General features: G+C 39.2%; 3 long non-coding RNA genes across 3 annotated transcripts in view; 1 reads left to right on the top strand and 2 right to left on the bottom strand.

The window, feature by feature from the left end:
* The first annotated feature begins 203 nt into the window (after positions 1-203).
* On the top strand, positions 204-2,076 carry LOC306834283. The gene is made up of 2 exons (XR_013780466.1): positions 204-1,855; positions 1,902-2,076. It is a non-coding gene; the product is annotated as an uncharacterized lncRNA (long non-coding RNA).
* LOC306834282 lies at positions 587-2,552 on the bottom strand. Its single transcript, XR_013780465.1, has 2 exons — positions 2,466-2,552; positions 587-2,377 (listed from the first exon to the last, which is right to left on the bottom strand). It is a non-coding gene; the product is annotated as an uncharacterized lncRNA (long non-coding RNA).
* An 11,000-nt stretch (positions 2,553-13,552) lies between these two features.
* The window catches only part of LOC306833494, a 184,498-nt gene continuing 177,054 nt past the window's right edge, over positions 13,553-20,996 (bottom strand). The window contains exon 3 of the long non-coding RNA XR_013780364.1: positions 13,553-13,768. This is a non-coding gene — a long non-coding RNA (uncharacterized lncRNA). The remainder of the gene's footprint in view (positions 13,769-20,996) is intronic.

Here is a 20,996-nt window from a genome sequence, read left to right as displayed (position 1 = left end):
AAGTAAATGAGAAAGCAAAGCATTTACAGTATAAAGTTCAATGCATGTGTTTGCGTTTGTGGGAGTGTGGGTGTTTGTGTGTAACTGCAATCAAGAGTAACTGCAGTCAGCTGGCAGCTAAGACAGTGAGAAAAAGGTGGAAAATGTCTCCCTATTGAGTGCCAATTGTAAGGGGTTAAATGAAGAGTTGGTGGCTGATTTTTATGTCTGGAATCCAAGAAATGTGGGAACCACAGAGATGTAAAAACTTGGTCAAGAGAGATCAGTTTCCAAATGAATCGGTGAATCTTAACAGATATATAACATGACAGATATATAACATATCCATAACAGATGGATAGTTTTTTGGACTACCTGCCGCTTTGAAGCTCAGTACCCATGCTTTCATTTACTCAGCTAACAAGTGACCTGCTTCACCATAGGGCAGGTGCTGAAAAGTGCTTTAAAGTTTACCGACTTGCAGCACCACGGACAGCACCACGTTAAGATGTGCTTACATGCATGTGTGTGTGAGAGAGACAGAGTGAGAAGTAAAATACTGCTGAATGTTGAAGAAAAAGTAGAATACGCACAGGAAAAATTTAGGTACAAGACAAAGTAATTTATTTGTGTTGAACATGTATAAACGTAAAAATTGCCAGAGAAAGTGGAGTTTTTGCGTATCATGCAGAACGGCAGAAGATGAAGTATGTATATGAAGCAGTATAATATTTGTAATAGTGTAATACGATAATAACACAAGTAATAATGTTGCTGTGTCCACAAAATGGTCTGTATTTGGTCAATATGAAATGAAAACTGCTAGATTACTTCATTTTGTTTCATTTAACAAGAGAAAAGAAAAACAAACAAACAATAATGCTTTTCTGAAATTAAAAACAAAACAAAAATAATAAAGCTTTTCTGTAAGTAAAACAGCTAAACAAAACATTTTTCTAAAATGAAAAAAAGAGGGAATGAAAACCAAATAATTTGTAATATATTCATATAGAAAGGTGATGGAAATGTAATCTAAAAACATAGTACAATAAAACTAATAAACATAGGAAGACATGATACAGGATAGCTCAATATTGGCATTTAGCAAGAGGTGCAATCATAAACAAGTTGTATAAATACAGCAATAATAGAACGATACAGATATGTGATATTGTATAGATTAATATTTCACGTCCAATGTAATCTTAAATGAATGATTATTAACAAATAAATGAAAAGAACAATATAAATAAAAATATAAATTAATACAAAAATGTAGAAAATGATGAAGAATATATCAATTAGTCTTCTGATTTGAGAACATATGAATGATGAGACATGACAATAAAATAAATGAAATCAAATAAAAATCAAATAAGCACTAATAAGATTCACAAAAAATAATGATGTAAAAACATAAACACAACACTAAATAAAACTAAGGCACTGTTTGTTGGTCAGTGTTTAATGAAACAAGGGAATACTTAGTTCATTGAACTAAACCATGTGTTGCAGACATGCAGTCTTTAAAATTAAAAGTTGTTTTAAATATGACTTTATCAGACCACGGTTTAACAGGGATCAGGTTAGGCTAAGTAAAAACATGGGAAAACCTTTACACTAACCAGCTGAAACCCTAGACTAAATAATAATAAAAACATTAAAAAACCCCTGAATCAGCCTGTTCCTTCAGGTTAAAGGTAGAGTCCTGTTTTTTCTTAATGTACATCACACCACAATGATGGGATAAATAAGTTACCTAAAACAAGCCATACATTCATACTGCAAAATAATACAATTTTTAGTGCTGCTAAGTATTTGTATTTATGCACTGTCATCCCTAAATCCGGTTTTCATTTTCTTTAAATGTACTACAGTATTCCCACTGGTCAGTCTGTTCTTTCAGCTTAAAGGTAGAGGAGGGGCCCAGATTTAATATTGTGTTTACAAGCCTCAAAGAAGTCTTCTACTGACTCCACCCACAGACTTCATTTACTTCAGATGCATTTAGCAAATGAACAAACGTGTTATTCCCTTCATCTGTGTTAATAGTCTTCTGAATAGAAAACAGATGAATGATGAGAGGGAGAGTAGGCATGAAAATAAAAAAAATAAAAAATAGCAATACTAAAAAAAAGTTCAAATTGGTTTGTCTTATCAAGAGAAGCAGTCATTTCTTCACACCAGTGTTCTGTAAATGGTAATTTGTCAATCTTTCATTTAAAGAAAAAATAAATAAATCAAAATGTCAGTTTATGAGTGGAGGTGTAAAGTTCTGAAATGTTTGACCTTTTAACTTGTCTGTTGACTGTAGAAATGTTGCTTGCAGTTCTTTGGTCAGTGTCTGGTGTAAGGACAACATCACAGTATTGACAGAGGTGAAGACGAGGAGCAGAGCCTTAAATAGAAGAAAAAACAGTCAGAAAGTTAATTTCCTAATTAGTTTGTTCAAGTTTGTCATCATTTTCTCCTGATAGATTGTTTACCTTTTGAACAAAGCCTGACGCTGCAGTGATGAGGAACCTTCAGTCTGAGAGTGATGATAGATCCGCAGCTTGTGTCACTGTTGCACAATTAGACTCTGCTGAGCTACAATGGATACATGATGGATTCACAGATCGTGACGCGGAGCCAGTTCTGACAAAGGAAGCAGAAGGTTGTTGTAAAAATCTAATGATACAAAACACGATTAAAAGTTGCATGATACACAAAAAATAAATACCTTAGTGCAGATAAACGCATTTGTGACCAGTAGCCGTTGCACATAGAGAAACTGAATGAAATGTGCTTCCTTGACATGTCATGATCTCAGTGCAATTCTCTTTGTCTTCACTTCATACTGGTTGAAGCACTTTGGATGAAGACCTGAAGGAAGACAACAAATGATATTTAGAGTTGTTTAAGTCAACAGCAACAACAATACACCTGACAGATAAATAAATGCACACAATTAAACAACAAAAGGAAATAATACATTAGAATTGAGAAATATTACCTTGTGATCTGTTGTGGAGACACTCGGCCACTGGACATGCGTTGTTTTTAGGGAGGAGGGACCACTGTTGATTCTGCTGCATCCTTTCTGCTTCAGCCTCGGCCCCTGCTGGTTGTTGAGAGATTCTCCAACAGTGACGACCAGCGTGTAAACTTTCTTTAAGCTGACGGAGCTGATGCATCCTCGCGTTGCGAGTTGCTTCCTTGTAGTTGATGAGGGCTGATAGTGCTGGCTTAAAATCAGCCCGCTCAGCAGACATGGCAACCCGTGTGTACAGGAGGAGGGGTGCGGGGGTAGACTGCTCTCGCCAATGTTTTGAATTTGGTATGCAATGTGATATCTGTGTGATTTTAGGTGTCAGGGTTACATATTCCTCTATTAAAACTAGCTTTCAATTGAAAACCAGGGTAAATGTGATGATTCAAACCACTTTGAACGTAGGAAAACAAATGAAAACATGAGCTAAAGAATACACTCATACATATACAAACTTCAAAAGGTTAAAAAAATGAAATAAAAAGCAAAAACAGAATTCTTTTAAAACAAAAATGTGTGGTGACTAAATGACTTATAAAATAAAATAAATAAATAAATAGGTCAAGGCTCAAGAATATAGATGAGGGACAAATTTGTCAACTACAATCATTTGACTTAAGATGTTCCTATATACATACTTCTTATTTTTGATTAATAAAATAATGTCAATAACTAATGTTTGCTATATTGTTTAGTTTTACCATCACAGGCTTTTCACAATGTGCTTACAGCTATGGGCTAATACCCCTGTTAGATCATTCCTAGGCTCCATAGTCCTGGACTGACAGTTAGAACAACAATCATTTCTGTCGTTGTTTTTTTAACCCAACATTTAGCTCAGATAACCAAGACTTACTCAAATGCTAAGGTTTTCCTTGAAGGGTTAATAAAAAAAGGACATTTCCTTGACATTTGTGAATTTCATTTAGAAGACAAACAAGACAACATTATCTACCAATCAAATCAGTTGACAGGCTCATTTAACTAAGCCATGACTTTATAGCTATAACTTTATTATAACTTTATAAGATTGTTGTTTAACAGGGGTCAGATTAGCCCAACGCAAAGTAAAAACATGTGAAAACCTCTTATACACTAACCAGCTGAAACCCCAGACTAGATAAACCTAAAAATATAAAAAGTCAACCTGTTTTTTTGGGTTAAAGGTTTGAATTAGTCCGCTCGGAGGTTCAGATTGAAGAAGTAGGGATTTGTGGGGCTGTCTATGGAGGGCTGAGCATATGAAAGAACTGTCGACCTCCAGGAGAAGAAAAAGAAACTTACAAAGGCTATAGTATCTGCAAGGCCACCCACCTCGCTAAAAAGTTGTCAAAGAAAATTGGGTGGAAATAAACTTTTTGGGGGTTTCAGCTGGAAGCTATGAGTAGTAAAGTTAAACTTACAGCTATCTATACATCTAATAAGAGTTTTGGCCTGTGCATTTATCAATCCTCACCCACCAGCCCTTAATGTCAAGTCAATTTGAATCAAGTTGACTTGACTTGACATTAACTTGATAAATGCACAGGCCAAAAGAGAGTTCTGTAAAAAGTTGACATAATAATAACTTATACTATAACTTTTACCCAAACACATTTCATACTTATCAACTAATGCTCTAACATGTAATCTGCAAAAACATTTGTCTTACCTGAGTCTTTAAGCCTGGAAGAATATACAGATTTGTTATTACCATAGAGACACGTCCAGCAGCATGATTGTTCTCAGGAGATTATGATGATGACAATGATTTCCAATCCATCAACGACAATGATTTCCAGTTGAGGAGGAATACTCTGGTCCACTCACCCTCCCCCCCAGTCTTACTGAGACTGAGGCAGCCTGGCGAGGTGTTTAGCCAGACCGCAGAGCTTCCTCTTTCTGCAAAATACTAGTCAGTCCAATTATTCACATTGTTTTCTGTTTACATAGTCTATGTGATATTTACATATTTACACATTTTAAAAACGTATTCTTTAAAATCAAACTGTTTTTAGAAAAAATGATCTTTTACTCTTAAGAGTTACAAGTTTAATCAAAACGGTTAAATTGTCCTTAAAAAATCATCAATCTGAATTCTTTCATGAGCTGTTTGAGGAAACTGCACAGTAAACAGGGTTGTGGTAACTGTAATAGCTCTGCATGACACCCGAGTGGAGACATTGCTGTGGTCGTGAGATAAAAATGGGGTCCAGGAGGGTACCTTTATCTGTTGTGGCAGCGGTGATCAGTTGAGCATATCCCTTGGACTGAAAGAGCTCCAGAATCGGCTTCTTGGTGTTCGATAGCAGGTTCTCGTTGAAATCGCCACAGACAATGATGGGATGGCAGTCCATGATCTCCAGTGAGTCCAAAAGACACCCCAGGTTTGTCAGAAATGATGCAACGCTGTAGTTGGGAGGTCTGTACACGGCAGCAATCAGTGCCCTCACCGGAGCTTCAACCTTCAAAGCCACAAACTCAAGGTCAGTTACATTATTTATGTACCGTTTTTCATGGGCCTGCAAGTGGTTCTTTACATAAACGGCAACTCCACCACACGCTCTGCTGGCAATTTCTGGCACATTTGCATATGACACGTGTCTGTTGCGTGTGAACATCCTGTAGCCCTCTAAAAGGAGACTGTCTGCAACTGAGGAACCTTGTAGGTGGGTTTCTGTAAGACACAAAACATCAGCAAGACACAGTTCATGATGGCTCTTGATATCATTGACATGACATGGCAATCCTTCTGTGTTGTGGTGAACAATGGTGACAGTGTCATGTCTGCTCAGTGTCTGTTGAATCTGATAAAGTGGCATCACATGGTCCAAGTTGACTTGTCTCATGGCTTCTAAGGCTGCATTGACTTGTTGGTTTGCATAGATTTTATTCTCATCCAAGTCGAGCATGTACAGTCCTGTGAGAGAGGTCACTCTACTGATAGCGACATACGCCATGCCTGGTTCAAAAATGTGTTTCAGCGAAACGACAGCCGATTCCCTGGTCATTCCTTGCACCTTGTGTATTGTACATGCAAAAGCAAGTTTCAAAGGAAACTGTCTACGCACCACTCCTTTTTGTTTCAGACTCTCCTCCGATCTCTCTATGTACACCAGACCATCATCTCCTGCTCTGTTACGATAACTCCTGCCAGCTGTTTCATCATCCATCTTGAGGCCAAGCCTAGTGACATGAGTACAGCCATGTTGTTCAGTGAATACAACTCTGCCTAGTGTAGCAAATGATCCGTTCACCAAACCTTCACACACTTCTATGTTTCTTGTGAGCATGACTCGAGCACCTTCAGCAACAGTCAGTGTGTCTGTCAAATCATTTCGGCCTCCTTTCGATGGTACACCTTGTCGTGTCATCTGTCCAGTGTGTGGGTCCTTTTTAAAGTCATCTGCATCAATGGTGGTAACATGAGAATGGAGCAGGGACAAAGTTGTAGAGTTGTGTGCGTCTACTTGTTTATTGGTGGCAAAAATGTGCAGGACATCAGTTGGACAAAGTTCTGATCGAGTCACAGTCCGTGACAGCAAAGCTCTGTCTGCTACAGAAAGCTGTTCTGTTTTTCCCTTCACACGGATCCTGTTCAACATCTCTGCAAAGACAACGTCGTCCTTCTGTCGCATGATCTCTGTCAGAGTGATCTTCTCAAAGTTTTCCTGCCACAGGTCAATCTCAGATGGGTCATACACGCAAAGTGGTTTGGGCTGTCGTACTGGTGGTAGCTGATAAAAGTCTCCCACAGTTATAACTGACATGCCTCCGAAGGGTCTGTGATTACCTTTGATCTGTTTCAGTCTCACATCCACGTAGGCAAACAGGGGCTTTGACACCATGGACACCTCGTCAATGACAAGAATTTCCGCATTCAAAAGCTCACATCGGACTGCATCTAGTTGGTTGCCAAGACCTTGAAAGGGTGGTTTAAGGCTTCTGGGCAGCTTGAGGAGAGAGTGCAGTGTTGTACCAGAGATGTTAAAGGCTGCAGTTCCAGTGAAAGCAGTCAACAGCACAGTGGGGTTTGATATGTCATCTTCCTCAGCACGTGTGGGCAGTTTGCACAGTATCTTGGATGCCTCCGAGTAGATGCATTTAATCAGGTGTGATTTACCGGTTCCAGCTCCACCGTTTACATAATAGAAGAACTGCTCTGGGTTTAGTCCACAGACACGTTTTATGCACCAGTCCCTGACAGCATAGAACACACTCGCTTGTTTCCGGTTCAGACTCTGATACATCTGGCGTAACAGTGTGGGATTGATCACAGGGGGCTCTCTTACGGCTCTGACTTCTGTAACAGCATTAGCCTGTCTACTGTAGTCGGGTACATTCTCTTGGACATTTTCACCATCGGCTTCTCTGGCTTCCAGTTCATCAATACACTCCATCCTCACCACTTCAGATTCTGGTGCTAAGTTAGACCACTCATCTATCACGTCTCTGTTTTCTTCATAGTCCTGGATAGCACTCTCAATCTCGTCACTGTTCTTTTCATATCTCTTTTTGTTTCTGTCCACAATGTTTCTTACACACTCAGGACGGGGAGAATATGGCAGCTGAACTATACCACTGTTGTGAAAGGACTCGTACGTGGGTAGAGACACTCTTTTCAGCTCTAGCTCTGATCTGTGAGGAAGATACAGTTTAAGCAACGTGCCATAATACTGCTCAGGATATTTCTCTTTGGATATGCGACGATATCTGATGACTGCTGGTTTATCGGCTTCTCTCCTCTGTACGTGGCCCATCTCATTCAGCAGAGGAACAACATTTTTACCTTTAATCTGTTGTCCATACACAAATCTGCAGCAAGAGCCAAAGTCTGCCATGCACATCTGCTCAAACTCTGGTGTTTCAGGTCTGGCTTTGTATTTGTCTGCGAAAGATGTCATCCACACATTTAAACTCTCTGGAGTTGTGTTGTCAAGGCTGGAGCGTGGGAGACTCATTTTAACTGGGTTGTCATCTGTAGGAATGAACACCACACCACGGGAAGACTTTTTCATGTTAAGTCCAGTGCAACGGGCAACAGCTTCCTGTGCAGAAACCTCTCTCTTTTTGGAATATGCCTGCATGATTTCCCTCATTTCATCACATTCATTGACACAGTCTCCCTTTGAGTTTTCGATGAGTGCTTGCAGATATCGACTCACAGAGTTCTCACTTTTACACATGTATGTGCAGATGTAGTGTATCAGACCGTAATAAGAAAGTATGAACTGTAGGTCCATGTTGGCCGACCACACTTCAAGCAGGTGAGGGTTGTAAGGATTTACCCAGCAGTCCTTTGGATCACGTTGGAGTATGATATTGCTGGTATGGCTCATCATGTGCAGGTGTTGCTCGTATTCATTCATGGTTAAGTCACATCGAGCGAGGACCTCTGCTAAACTCAGGGAGGCAGTTGCAGGCTCATTAAGCAGCTGAATCAGTGGAGCTAGCTTTCTCTTTGCTGTTTCAAGTCTTACTGACCCCTCGTCATCTCCAGGTCTTGTGATCATAGTCTTTCTGCACGGTTGCTTAGGGAAACCAAACCTGCACCCAGATCTTGCACCTTTGAAACAAGTCTTTGAGTGGCTTTTGCTGTGAATTTGCACTTCTGTGACTATCTTGTACAGTTCAGGTTGTGTATTTGGATCAGGTAACTGAGCAGTGATGTATTTGGACACAAACTCGCACACAGTCTGATCACTGTCTTTCTCAAACACAGGAGCACCTTCTACCCATAGTAGGCCATGTATGTGAGGACTTCCTCTGTGTTGGAACTCAAGGCGGTAGAAAAAGTCAAAAACATTGCCCAGGGGTTGTGCAGGGGACAAGATCAAATCTCTGAACAGTGCCTCCACACGTTTATCAAACATGCGCATTGTTGTCACAGGATTGCTCCTCAGAATGTCACACTTGGTGGACCAGTCCAGCTCATCCAAATTCACTTCCTCACCCTGCTGTGCTTTTATGGCTATAATCACCTCAGGCCAACGCATTTCTGCTGCTGAAAACGTGCAAAAGAAGGTAGGGATTCCCAGCTGTCTGATCATAGCAAACAGGTCTTTGGTTGTTTTGTCCCAGTATGCTGGTGTTCCTCTCAGTGGCTGCATGAATCGAATTGCATCTCTGTTCCTCACAAGTTTCTCCACCTCATATTTGTCTCTCAGCATTCTTGAGGTTATTTTACGTCCGTCTCTGGTGAAAGGTTTTCCTTTACGCAGCTGTATTGACATGCTTGAAGTGGCCAAGTATATCTCTGTCACAAACTGGGCAAAGAACAAATAATTTGTGTCTTTGGCAAAGCGATCATCAACACCAAACAGCCTTGCTTTGAAATAACCACTGGGTGTCAGTTTAATAGGTCGGTTTTCATCCAGGGTATTTTGACCAGTTGGAAACTGAACAGGAAAAGCTTTTCCCTCCAAGTTCTTTTCTTTAAAAAAACTGACTGGATTGTTTCCCTCTGCAGGTGCTACAGAATAAATCCCTTCACTGTAACATAATATCTCCTCTGAAACATCACGTGGCTGAAGGCATGATTCAAGAATGATTCCACCACTATTCTCATTTTCTTGTTGTGCCTCGTCATCATCGTCACCATCATCATTCTCCTGTGTTTGATTGTCATCACAAAGCATTGTGTTGTTCTGTTGCTCATTTTCAGGATCATTATCGGCCTCACACATTGCATCGCTCTCAAGTCTGTCAATTTCCATCAGATCCTCTTCATCATAATCATCATCATCCATTGATTCATCATCATCATCATCTGCAAGTGTTGGGTCACATAACTCCTCCTCATCTCTGATGGTGACATCATCATACTCTGGGTGAATCTGTTTTAGTTTATTCAGAGCTTGCACTAACTTAGACCAGGTTACAGTCTGGAACAGCTGATGACCTTTGTAACACAAACGTCTTTTCAGTTTCACTCTCAACACCTGAGACTTGCTTCTCAATCTGGGCAAAGCATTCACTGTTTCTTGAACCTCAGACGGGACACACACTACATTACCATGTATAGCTCTCTGCTGACCTTTAGGAAGAGGAATGATTTTTGCAAAAGCTATGCACTTTGCTATGAGATGTCTCTCCAGAATGTTGAGGTCACACAGCTCTGTCGGTATGTCATCCAACCACAAGTTATTTGCGACAGCAAGATTTGGCATGGCTCCACTTTTCAGGTAATCATGGCAGGTGTGACAAATCCACTCCGTCTTTCTTTCAACAGGCACTTTGCATTGATTATTCCTGCAGTCATCGTCACATATGTGAACATATTTTCCTGTGAGGCAGGCTGCAACAACATTTAGATTCTTTACAAAGTTTGACCTCTTGCATGGTTTTACTTGGTTTGGAAATGAGGCTTTGTGACACACAGTGCACACGAACGTTGGACCAGCTTTTATGTGAGACTTGAAAATAGCCATGGCCTCCTTGATCAAAGCATTGTCACTCTCTCTGTCATGGTTTTGTCTAGTCATCTGTCTGTATTTTCTTTTTATTTTCAGGGCACATCTCATGTTATGCATGGTCCTAAATGCAAGATTGTTCTTATGCCTGTCTTTCATAATTTTCCTCATGATATGTCTGTGTTTGAGACGGAAGGCTTCATTATGGGCATAACGTTGAGTCATATAAGATCGTTGCCTCAGCCTGAAATCACTATTGTCTCTATATCTCACAGTGATATTTTGTTTTTTCTTCAGTCTAAATTCAGGATCGACAGCATATCTCACAGTGATATTTTGTTTTTTCTTCAGTCGAAATTCAGGATCGACAGCATATCTCACAGTGATATTTTGTTTTTTCTTCAGTCGAAATTCAGGATCAACAGCATACCTACTCTTAATAAACTTTTTTTTCATTTGCCTGAATTCAATATTCTCCCTGTATCTTGTTGTAAATGTTTGTCTTTTCTTCTGTTGTATTTCAGGTTTGTTTCTGTATTGGTTGGTAACATATTCTCGTTTTCTTTTAGTGAATTCTTCATCAGAACGTTTCTCAGCTGAATAAGATTTTTTCTTCGCCCTATATGATTCATCTGAAGCATATTTTTCTCTCTCTCTTCTCTTTTGATTTTCCTTTCTTTGTGATACATTTTTCGATCGCAATAGTCTCCTCCTGTATCTTTCTCTTCGCTGCTTGTTCATTTTTGACAGTTTGATGTCATGTAAGACATTATCAGCGGCAAAAGACTTTACCAAAGGAACAGTTAAGTTTGGTTCACTCTGAGGACAAACTTGTGAGTTGAGTTCAGTAACTGGTTCTTGTTCAGTTGGAGTATCAGGGACCATGATACAGACCTGTGGTTGTCTCTCAGATGACACAGAAGTTTTTTCAGTTGAGATTCCCGTTAATGAGTTATTGGAAACATCATTTACTGTGATGGAATCATGGCTGCTTTGGATCAGTGGTTCTGGTTCCGTGTCCATGTCAGCAAACACTTCATGTACAGTGTGTTCAGGAAGATCAGCGTTTGTAACACTTGCAGTTGATTTGTCATGAGGGGCATCATCGAGCAGAGTGGTTGATTCTGTGTGAGCTGTGGGCTGAATATCTGTAGCTGGGATGGCGTTACTCAGGTCGATGTTCACATCGTGAAATCCAACAGGCTTTAACTCGTAGTTGGAGGATGCTGCTGTGTCCAACATCTTGTGATACTTGATGAGCCTGTCAATCATATCACTCAGACATGTGAATGTTACCATCACTGCTGTACCAGGAGTTGGTGTACGCTGGTTTAGAGGCAAACCTTTGGCTGTCCTAGCATGTGGATCAAAGAAACCGTATCTGCCTGACCTTGTTCTGAATACTGCAATGCATAAGGAAGTCATCAACAGCAACGCATACTGCACATCTGATAACAAGCAGGACAATCCAGCCTCGAGATCAAGGAAGTAATCAACTGCTCCAGCAGGAGGATCTCCAAATGAGCCATACCTGGAAAGTTGTAACATGTCCACAATGAGTGTGCCATGGCGTGCAGGAACACAGTCAGGAAGTTCATCCGTGGTCAAATGAATGTGGTTAGGAACCCTTTTTCTAACCTGTGCGTACATGACATCACCTTTGTCCAAAACAAGGTCCAGGTCTGCTCTGGTGAAGTTTTCATTCTCGTTCAGAAAAGCAAGAAATGTGAGCGAGTTACAGGTACATTGCTTATTTCTGGTTCTAGAGCTGTATTTAAGAGAAGCCTGGCTTCTGGATGCACTGACACTTTGTTCATCACCTCCAGAGTTTACACTGTCTGCATGAGTTGGGCCTGCTACAAACGTGTCCTGTCTCTTTAAATGATCTGCATAAGATACCTGGGTGGAGTCAGGCTGAACAGTTTGACCTGTGCTGCTGATCTGCTGAGACGGAGAAGGGCCTGCAGTATGTGGATCAGAGTGACTGTCTCTCTTCACAAAGCCTGCTTGAGATACCTGTGCTACATGTTGCTCATCACTTGGACCTACTTTGTTCTGCAAAGACTGACCTGGATCACGTACTCTCTTCACCATGTCTGCATAAGATACCTGTGGTACACATGATGACATTTGACCTTGTTGTTTCTTACTCTCAGGATCAGGTGCTGTGGCTCTCTTTACCTCCTCACTGCTCTGAGAAACTGTTATACACTTAACATCACCTGACTTCTGTCTGCAGAGGCTTTGGGCTTGAGCTCTCTTATTCTTCCTTGGCATTGTGCTGCTTTAACTGTTTATGTGTTAGCTGGTAATATGATACTCTAATAAAGTAACTTTTCAAAGTTTTTATTTTAAATCAAGAACACAGTTGTGGTGGTGATGGATGAGTGATCCTGTGGTAGAACTCTCAGTCTGCAGAAAGGGAACAGCCACTCCAAATGTCTCCCTGCAAGATATCTTTTATTTGACAGATCAAGTTATATCACAACAGAAAACCTTTGACAAATGAATTACTAAACAATGTGTGTGAAAACAGCTGCTGTATCAGGTAGTTTTACTTTTATGATTATTTATACTGATAAACAAAAACTGATGAGTGAATCAATTTGCAATCAAACCTTTGATACAAACCAAACAGGTCTCTTCAGCAACAACGTTCAGGAACAACTACAGTTCTTTTTATCTTTTCTTTTTTTATTAATATTATCAAATTTCAGTCAAATTATTGAATATATCAACAAGGATATATCAAATCAATCAAAGAACTGATGTCTGTCAGAAAAGACAAATTTGGAACTTTAATTTATCGAATTTGAAATAGCAGTAACTTATTAAATGATGTAAAAACAAATCGTTGTAGTTTAATAGTTTATTTTTTTTATGTATTTTATATCCAATAGAATATTGATCAAATGTATTCAAATAAATTTGAAGACTTACAAAATGTAAGTTAATGCCAATAGCTATTCAGATTAACGACAGGAAAGAGGGAGAGAGAAATGTGAACAGAGAAATTCACAAAGAACCCAAAAAAAGCTGGTACCAGTAACCAGTTTGCTCAAGAAAAGCAGTCCAAAGACATTTCGTTCTGTAGATATTTCGTTCTGAAAATTCGTTTCTGAATACAGATAGAACAAATTAGTCTGACAGCAGAAAGCAAGATAGAATGTCTCAAAATAGAGAGATGGAGATGGGACAGCAGAGAGCGAGATAGAATGTCTCAAAATAGAGAGATGGAGATGGGACAGCAGAGAGCAAGATAGAATGTCTCAAAATAGAGAGATGGAGATTGGACAGCAGACAGCAAGATAGAATGCCTCAAAAATAGATAGATGGAGATTGGACAGCAGACAGCAAGATAGAATGCCTCAAAAATAGAGAGATGGAGATGGGACAGCAGAGAGCAAGATAGAATGTCTCAAAATAGAAGTAGATCAGCACACCTGAAAGACAAAAAGGAAACAGACAATAGGTTGATGTTAAATACATTTTATATATATACTATAAATATAAAAGTTTGTAAAAGGAAAATGTAAAATTCAGTGTATCATGTAGTTTATTGTGTGAACTTACCAGTGAGTCTGTGACCAAAACAGATGAGGGGGAAGAGAAGAAAGAAGGGGACAAAGAGGGAGAGACTTTGAGTTTATTATAAAATCACCAACACCTCACACATTCAGTAGTTGTTGAATTTGTTCAAAACACTGGTGCCATGAAATGTGTCTTTATAACTCCAAGAACTTAGTTCTCCAGAATATCCTGAAATCTTAAGTGAAATCTTTTTGATCCTGATTTTTGTCTCATCAGGATCTCACAATCCTTCTTACCTTGGTCCCATTTAAAAACTGGACAGGATCAATCTTATTCACAAACTGGTTCTTTAAGATGACTGAATCCAGATGACCAGAACTGTAAATGGGACTTCAGACATCCCGAAGATCCACAACCAATTTATAACATTCAGATTGACTGTGTGTGTGTGTGTGTGTGTGTGTGTGTGTGTGTGTGTGTGTGTGTGTGTGTGAGTGAACTTACTGCAGACTGGCTGCCTCCCGATGATGGTCTGCTGTCAGATGACGGACAAAAGGTTTGGGGAGGAATGGGGACAAAGTGATATTTTCAAGTTAATATCATGTAAACTAACATCTCATTCCAACTTCTATTCATAATCAAAGTAGAATTTGTGCCAGCTCTAAGCTTTATTTCCAGTTACTAACTCGACTGTTAAGTTTCATTTGGAAAGTGTCAAAATGTGTTTTCTATTGTTTAACGGCAACTTTTCAACTGTTTACATTCTCAATAATAAGTGATTTCTGGCTGAGGCCAAATGGCAATAAGATGACTTTTAAAATGTGTCATGACGTCAAAATAATAATTCATGCAAGTCAACTCACATTTCAGGGTCTAGGAAGGGAAGGTGTCAACGACAGTCTGCAGTTAAGAGAAGGAGACAGAGATATTTTATTTCACTGTAGAAACACCTCACAGCTCATTCAAACATCTTCAGGACCAGAATTCTTGTCTTTATTTCACGTTGTTCATTAATGTAAACTAAATACTTGAGGTGAACTGTAACGCCGAGCCAACACCAACTTCAATTAACTTTAAACACTGACATTTAGTGGCTCATATTTCCATCTTCTTGAGGAATTTGTTTTTAGGCACTGATTGAGTTTTGAAGACACGAGTGAAATATAAATCCGTAGATTATAACAATCATGTTGGTATCAAACATGTTACAATAGATCACAGAGAAAGGAAACAAGTGTCGCTCTAAAGTGTCTTTACTGTAAGGTAGCATTAATAATGATTCAGCTGTGGTTAAACTTCAAATAACTTCATTGACTTGTTAGGGACTTCAGCTGTGTATGAAAGCATCACATGAATGACAGCACAAACAAAAACACACCTATCAAAGTCAATGAAGAGGACACTGAGGAAGTGAAGCTTGTTAGCCTAACGTCCACCAGACTACAGGACGGTTTTTGATGATGAATTTGTGCTTAAAAATATGATTCACTTTGCATTATTAAAATGCATTTCCTATATTTACAGTAAGTAGGAAGCCATGCATGCATGCAAAAAAAAGATATATCACTAGTTAATATGGTGAGGTTCAGCAAAGCCAAGTAATGACATTAGTTTGGCAGCTAAACACTGTTTGTTAGTGTTATTACCGTTTAGATTTGAGCCGGGTGTCAAAGATGATCTGAAAAGACAAAGAACAGAAAAAGTGCTCCGTTAACACAGGTTAAAATGACAGAAACATGTCACAGCTCGATCCGAGTAGTTTCAGGGTGGATTCTTTATCTGAATATGTTGAATATATAAACATTAAATTGGGCCAACTAAATCCTCCTTGTTTCTGCATCTTCATTGGCTCTTCAGCCTGTCCATTAATATGGCACAACTCTGTTAATCAGGTGACACATGATCAGCGTACCTCTCTGCAGTTCAATTTTGGATCATTGCAGAAAATAATCTCTGTGTCAAACACACGTTCCTGACGCTGTTTTGTTCAGCGGGATAATCTATACAGATGAACATCATTTATATGACGTTTGAAGAGTTAATGCAGCCGAGAGAAGTAAAAAGCGAACGTTATGCGCCAGCGAACTACACCGCGGTCGATTTATAATGACGTCACGACCGTTATGCTTCATCGACCTAATCAGCGGATTTGACAAGATAGCTAAACGATAGTTTAACAAGTTGTTTATTAACCTAATATTTACAAGAGCACTGAAAAACGAGACTAGAGGCTGTGAGGAGGATTAGGGAGCGAGTTCCCGGCGTGATGACGCGTGACGTCTGTGACAACCACTGTAGTTTCAGTTAGCTACTCGTTAGCAATCGCCGTTTAAAGTTCACGTAAAAACTTTAAAATTCACAAGTGGGGTCTTAGCTAACGTAGTTTTTTTCGTCTAACAAAACGTCAACATCTCTTCAGCTTGTGTCAAACAGACCTTTTTTCAGGCGTCTAAACACAAACCCATTCAAAATCCCCATTGACTTTTAGAGTTAGGAACCCACGGTGCTAAAATGCTAACTCACTTCTGGTTTTAGGACTCAAAACTACACCAGTCTATAGGTCTTGTTTGAAACTCTTTAATTGTCTTTCTTACAGAATACACAGGGTAGTTGTGTGTATTTAGCAGTGTACTAAAACATAGTTAATAAATGGCATCATGTCTTGAGAAACATTTCCCGCTGTAACAGGATATTACGAAACGTTAACTTTCTGTTGAGTCATTGGCAGCTAGCCACAAGCTAACTAGCTCAAAAGTAGAACTCTGCGGTTGTAATTTAAAATATTTCAGCTATCCCTTTCCCGCATAGTAAGAGTGGGTAATAGAGAATATGATGCCTCATTTCTAAAACCCATAATGTGTTTGTGTACCGTGAAAGTCTTAATTAGTGAGGAGAGACGGACTTTCATTACTCACCGCACGAATATCCACAGAGGAGTGAGACTCTAACGCGCTTGCGCAGATGTCGTAGGCCCTGAATGAGGCGTTCACTGGCACTCGTAATAAAGGGCTTCACTCACGTTCAGGCCATGCACACAGTTTTTCGTTTTTTTATTTTATTTTTTGGCAGAGATGATTTTAGAGATGTTTGAAAGTGCTTATTTAAAAGTTTGAAATTTACAAATTAAAGTTATCACATTGTTTTTACATTTGTTAACATTTTAGCTGTCGACTTCTTTACTGCAATTTGCCCTCAATAGTTTCTTCCATCTAATTTTATCGGACTATCTTTCTAAAATAGGTTCAAAATATGTACAATCTGTTAGACCTATACATGTTATATGATCTGAGATTATTCAACAGTGTGACTGAACAAAAACAACAAAGTAAGAACGAGGAACAGCAGATTGAAAGTATAAAAGGAATAATGCATAGGAGGTATATTACTTACTCAACGGAAACCATAAATGAGTTAAAATGTCATGAAAATGTGTTTTTTAAAAATGTCCCCCCAAGCCGACCCATCCCGCGGGAAGTGAATTTTGACAATATATAAAGTACAAGTGGGTCGCGAACCCGGACCCGTTGGGCAACAACGCGTAATACTACCTCTCAGCCAACTCCGTTGATAGGTCATATGTCACCGTTGTGATATAGAAAACAGATACTGAAGCGGCTGAAGCCATCGAACACGCACGTCAGTTATACTTACACACGTCACATGCTAAAGTTTTGTTGTCAGTGGGCAAACATCAGAATCAGCGTTATTGACCAAGTATGTTGTCCACCACCAAAGTAATTAAAAGTACGCATTTCGACACACAGACGCCTATAAGCACACTTTACCATGTTGCTGTCCGTGGTGATGAAAGTTGGTAAATCGTATAAAGCACTTTTCAGCACCTGGTGGTTGCTCAGCTTCCTCCATGTGTTCAAATCATCCATGTTACATTTTATTTAATGCATTGACTGCATGTTATTGATTGATCATTGTGTCGAGTGAGTGAGTGAGTGAGTGAGAGAGTGAGAGTGAGAGTGAGAGTGAGAGAGAGAGAGAGAGAGAGAGAGAGAGAGAGAGAGCTCTATTTTCTATTACATGGTTGTAGTTAATAATTTGATTTTCATTGTCCAAGTGAAACATATTTATTTTTTAACAAAAAACATATATGCACATTTTAACAAACAACTAACCAAACAAGACAACATAAACATAAAAAAAACAACAATTTTTCTACTCCCCATTTTATCTTCTGTCCTACCCTCTCCCCTACATCTTCTTGAAAACACATTACTAAAACCATAAAACAAACCCCAATATGATGACTCCTTTAATCTTCCTCCTTTTCCCACTCTTCATTCTTCTTCTCCTCCTCCCCCCCCTTTTTTCCCTGTCCCTCCTCAACACCTACGGGTTTAACCATTTTAACAATACCCCCCTTGACCTGAATGTGGATTGGGAAGGGTAGCGTTTTGAGATGAACTGATAGTTCATCCCACATCTCTGTTTTTATCAGAGGCATCTCGTCACTCTCCAGCAGGAGATGGAGCCAGCCAGGTTTGCCCTCCACTTCTCCAGCCCCCAGGCAGTTAACAATGCCGTCGGTGCAGGTGTCCTGGTGGCAAGAAACTAACATGAGTCAAACTGCTGAATACAGTGATTGGTGCAATATTGAAACCATCATTCTTATGGCTAGCTATTAAAACAAAAACAAACAAAAAAAACCCCCAACCATTCACAGTTATTTTTTCAGACTGAATTTAGACTGCCTTACCAATTTTAAACGATAAATGTCGTTTACATATCCCTCCTTGAATTTCAATTGTACACAAATCTTAAAATGTACAGTTTTTTCTTTGAATCTCTGCATTTATATTTGCACTTTAGAAACATTCCTTACCTGAAACTGTGACTAGTTTAAGGTACCAGATTAGGTAAGAAAAGAACAACCAGGAATACCACTTTACTGTGCTGCAGACCTCGTCTGTTTTCTAACTAAAGTCAGCAAACAAGCGGGTGAAACGGGACATGAGCAAAGAGCAGAGCAGTGTAGTGTTAGCTACATTTTCTCCTATTAAAATCTATAACAAGCTGAGAGACTTCATAAAAACGTACCGTAACGAGAACTTACTGCAGACTGGCTGCCTCCCGATGATGGTCTGCTGTCAGATGACGGACAAAAGGTTTGGGGAGGAATGGGGACAAAGTGATATTTTCAAGTTAATATCATGTAAACTAACATCTCATTCCAACTTCTATTCATAATCAAAGTAGAATTTGTGCCAGCTCTAAGCTTTATTTCCAGTTACTAACTCGACTGTTAAGTTTCATTTGGAAAGTGTCAAAATGTGTTTTCTATTGTTTAACGGCAACTTTTCAACTGTTTACATTCTCAATAATAAGTGATTTCTGGCTGAGGCCAAATGGCAATAAGATGACTTTTAAAATGTGTCATGACGTCAAAATAATAATTCATGCAAGTCAACTCACATTTCAGGGTCTAGGAAGGGAAGGTGTCAACGACAGTCTGCAGTTAAGAGAAGGAGACAGAGATATTTTATTTCACTGTAGAAACACCTCACAGCTCATTCAAACATCTTCAGGACCAGAATTCTTGTCTTTATTTCACGTTGTTCATTAATGTAAACTAAATACTTGAGGTGAACTGTAACGCCGAGCCAACACCAACTTCAATTAACTTTAAACACTGACATTTAGTGGCTCATATTTCCATCTTCTTGAGGAATTTGTTTTTAGGCACTGATTGAGTTTTGAAGACACGAGTGAAATATAAATCCGTAGATTATAACAATCATGTTGGTATCAAACATGTTACAATAGATCACAGAGAAAGGAAACAAGTGTCGCTCTAAAGTGTCTTTACTGTAAGGTAGCATTAATAATGATTCAGCTGTGGTTAAACTTCAAATAACTTCATTGACTTGTTAGGGACTTCAGCTGTGTATGAAAGCATCACATGAATGACAGCACAAACAAAAACACACCTATCAAAGTCAATGAAGAGGACACTGAGGAAGTGAAGCTTGTTAGCCTAACGTCCACCAGACTACAGGACGGTTTTTGATGATGAATTTGTGCTTAAAAATATGATTCACTTTGCATTATTAAAATGCATTTCCTATATTTACAGTAAGTAGGAAGCCATGCATGCATGCAAAAAAAAGATATATCACTAGTTAATATGGTGAGGTTCAGCAAAGCCAAGTAATGACATTAGTTTGGCAGCTAAACACTGTTTGTTAGTGTTATTACCGTTTAGATTTGAGCCGGGTGTCAAAGATGATCTGAAAAGACAAAGAACAGAAAAAGTGCTCCGTTAACACAGGTTAAAATGACAGAAACATGTCACAGCTCGATCCGAGTAGTTTCAGGGTGGATTCTTTATCTGAGTATGTTGAATATATAAACATTAAATTGGGCCAACTAAATCCTCCTTGTTTCTGCATCTTCATTGGCTCTTCAGCCTGTCCATTAATATGGCACAACTCTGTTAATCAGGTGACACATGATCAGCGTACCTCTCTGCAGTTCAATTTTGGATCATTGCAGAAAATAATCTCTGTGTCAAACACACGTTCCTGACGCTGTTTTGTTCAGCGGGATAATCTATACAGATGAACATCATTTATATGACGTTTGAAGAGTTAATGCAGCCGAGAGAAGTAAAAAGCGAACGTTATGCGCCAGCGAACTACACCGCGGTCGATTTATAATGACGTCACGACCGTTATGCTTCATCGACCTAATCAGCGGATTTGACAAGATAGCTAAACGATAGTTTAACAAGTTGTTTATTAACCTAATATTTACAAGAGCACTGAAAAACGAGACTAGAGGCTGTGAGGAGGATTAGGGAGCGAGTTCCCGGCGTGATGACGCGTGACGTCTGTGACAACCACTGTAGTTTCAGTTAGCTACTCGTTAGCAATCGCCGTTTAAAGTTCACGTAAAAACTTTAAAATTCACAAGTGGGGTCTTAGCTAACGTAGTTTTTTTCGTCTAACAAAACGTCAACATCTCTTCAGCTTGTGTCAAACAGACCTTTTTTCAGGCGTCTAAACACAAACCCATTCAAAATCCCCATTGACTTTTAGAGTTAGGAACCC

This window comes from Symphodus melops, assembly GCF_947650265.1.
Source record: "Symphodus melops genome assembly, chromosome: 13".
In the NCBI taxonomy this organism is placed as follows: domain Eukaryota; kingdom Metazoa; phylum Chordata; class Actinopteri; order Labriformes; family Labridae; genus Symphodus; species Symphodus melops.
This window is presented reverse-complemented; position numbering and strand designations above follow the sequence as displayed.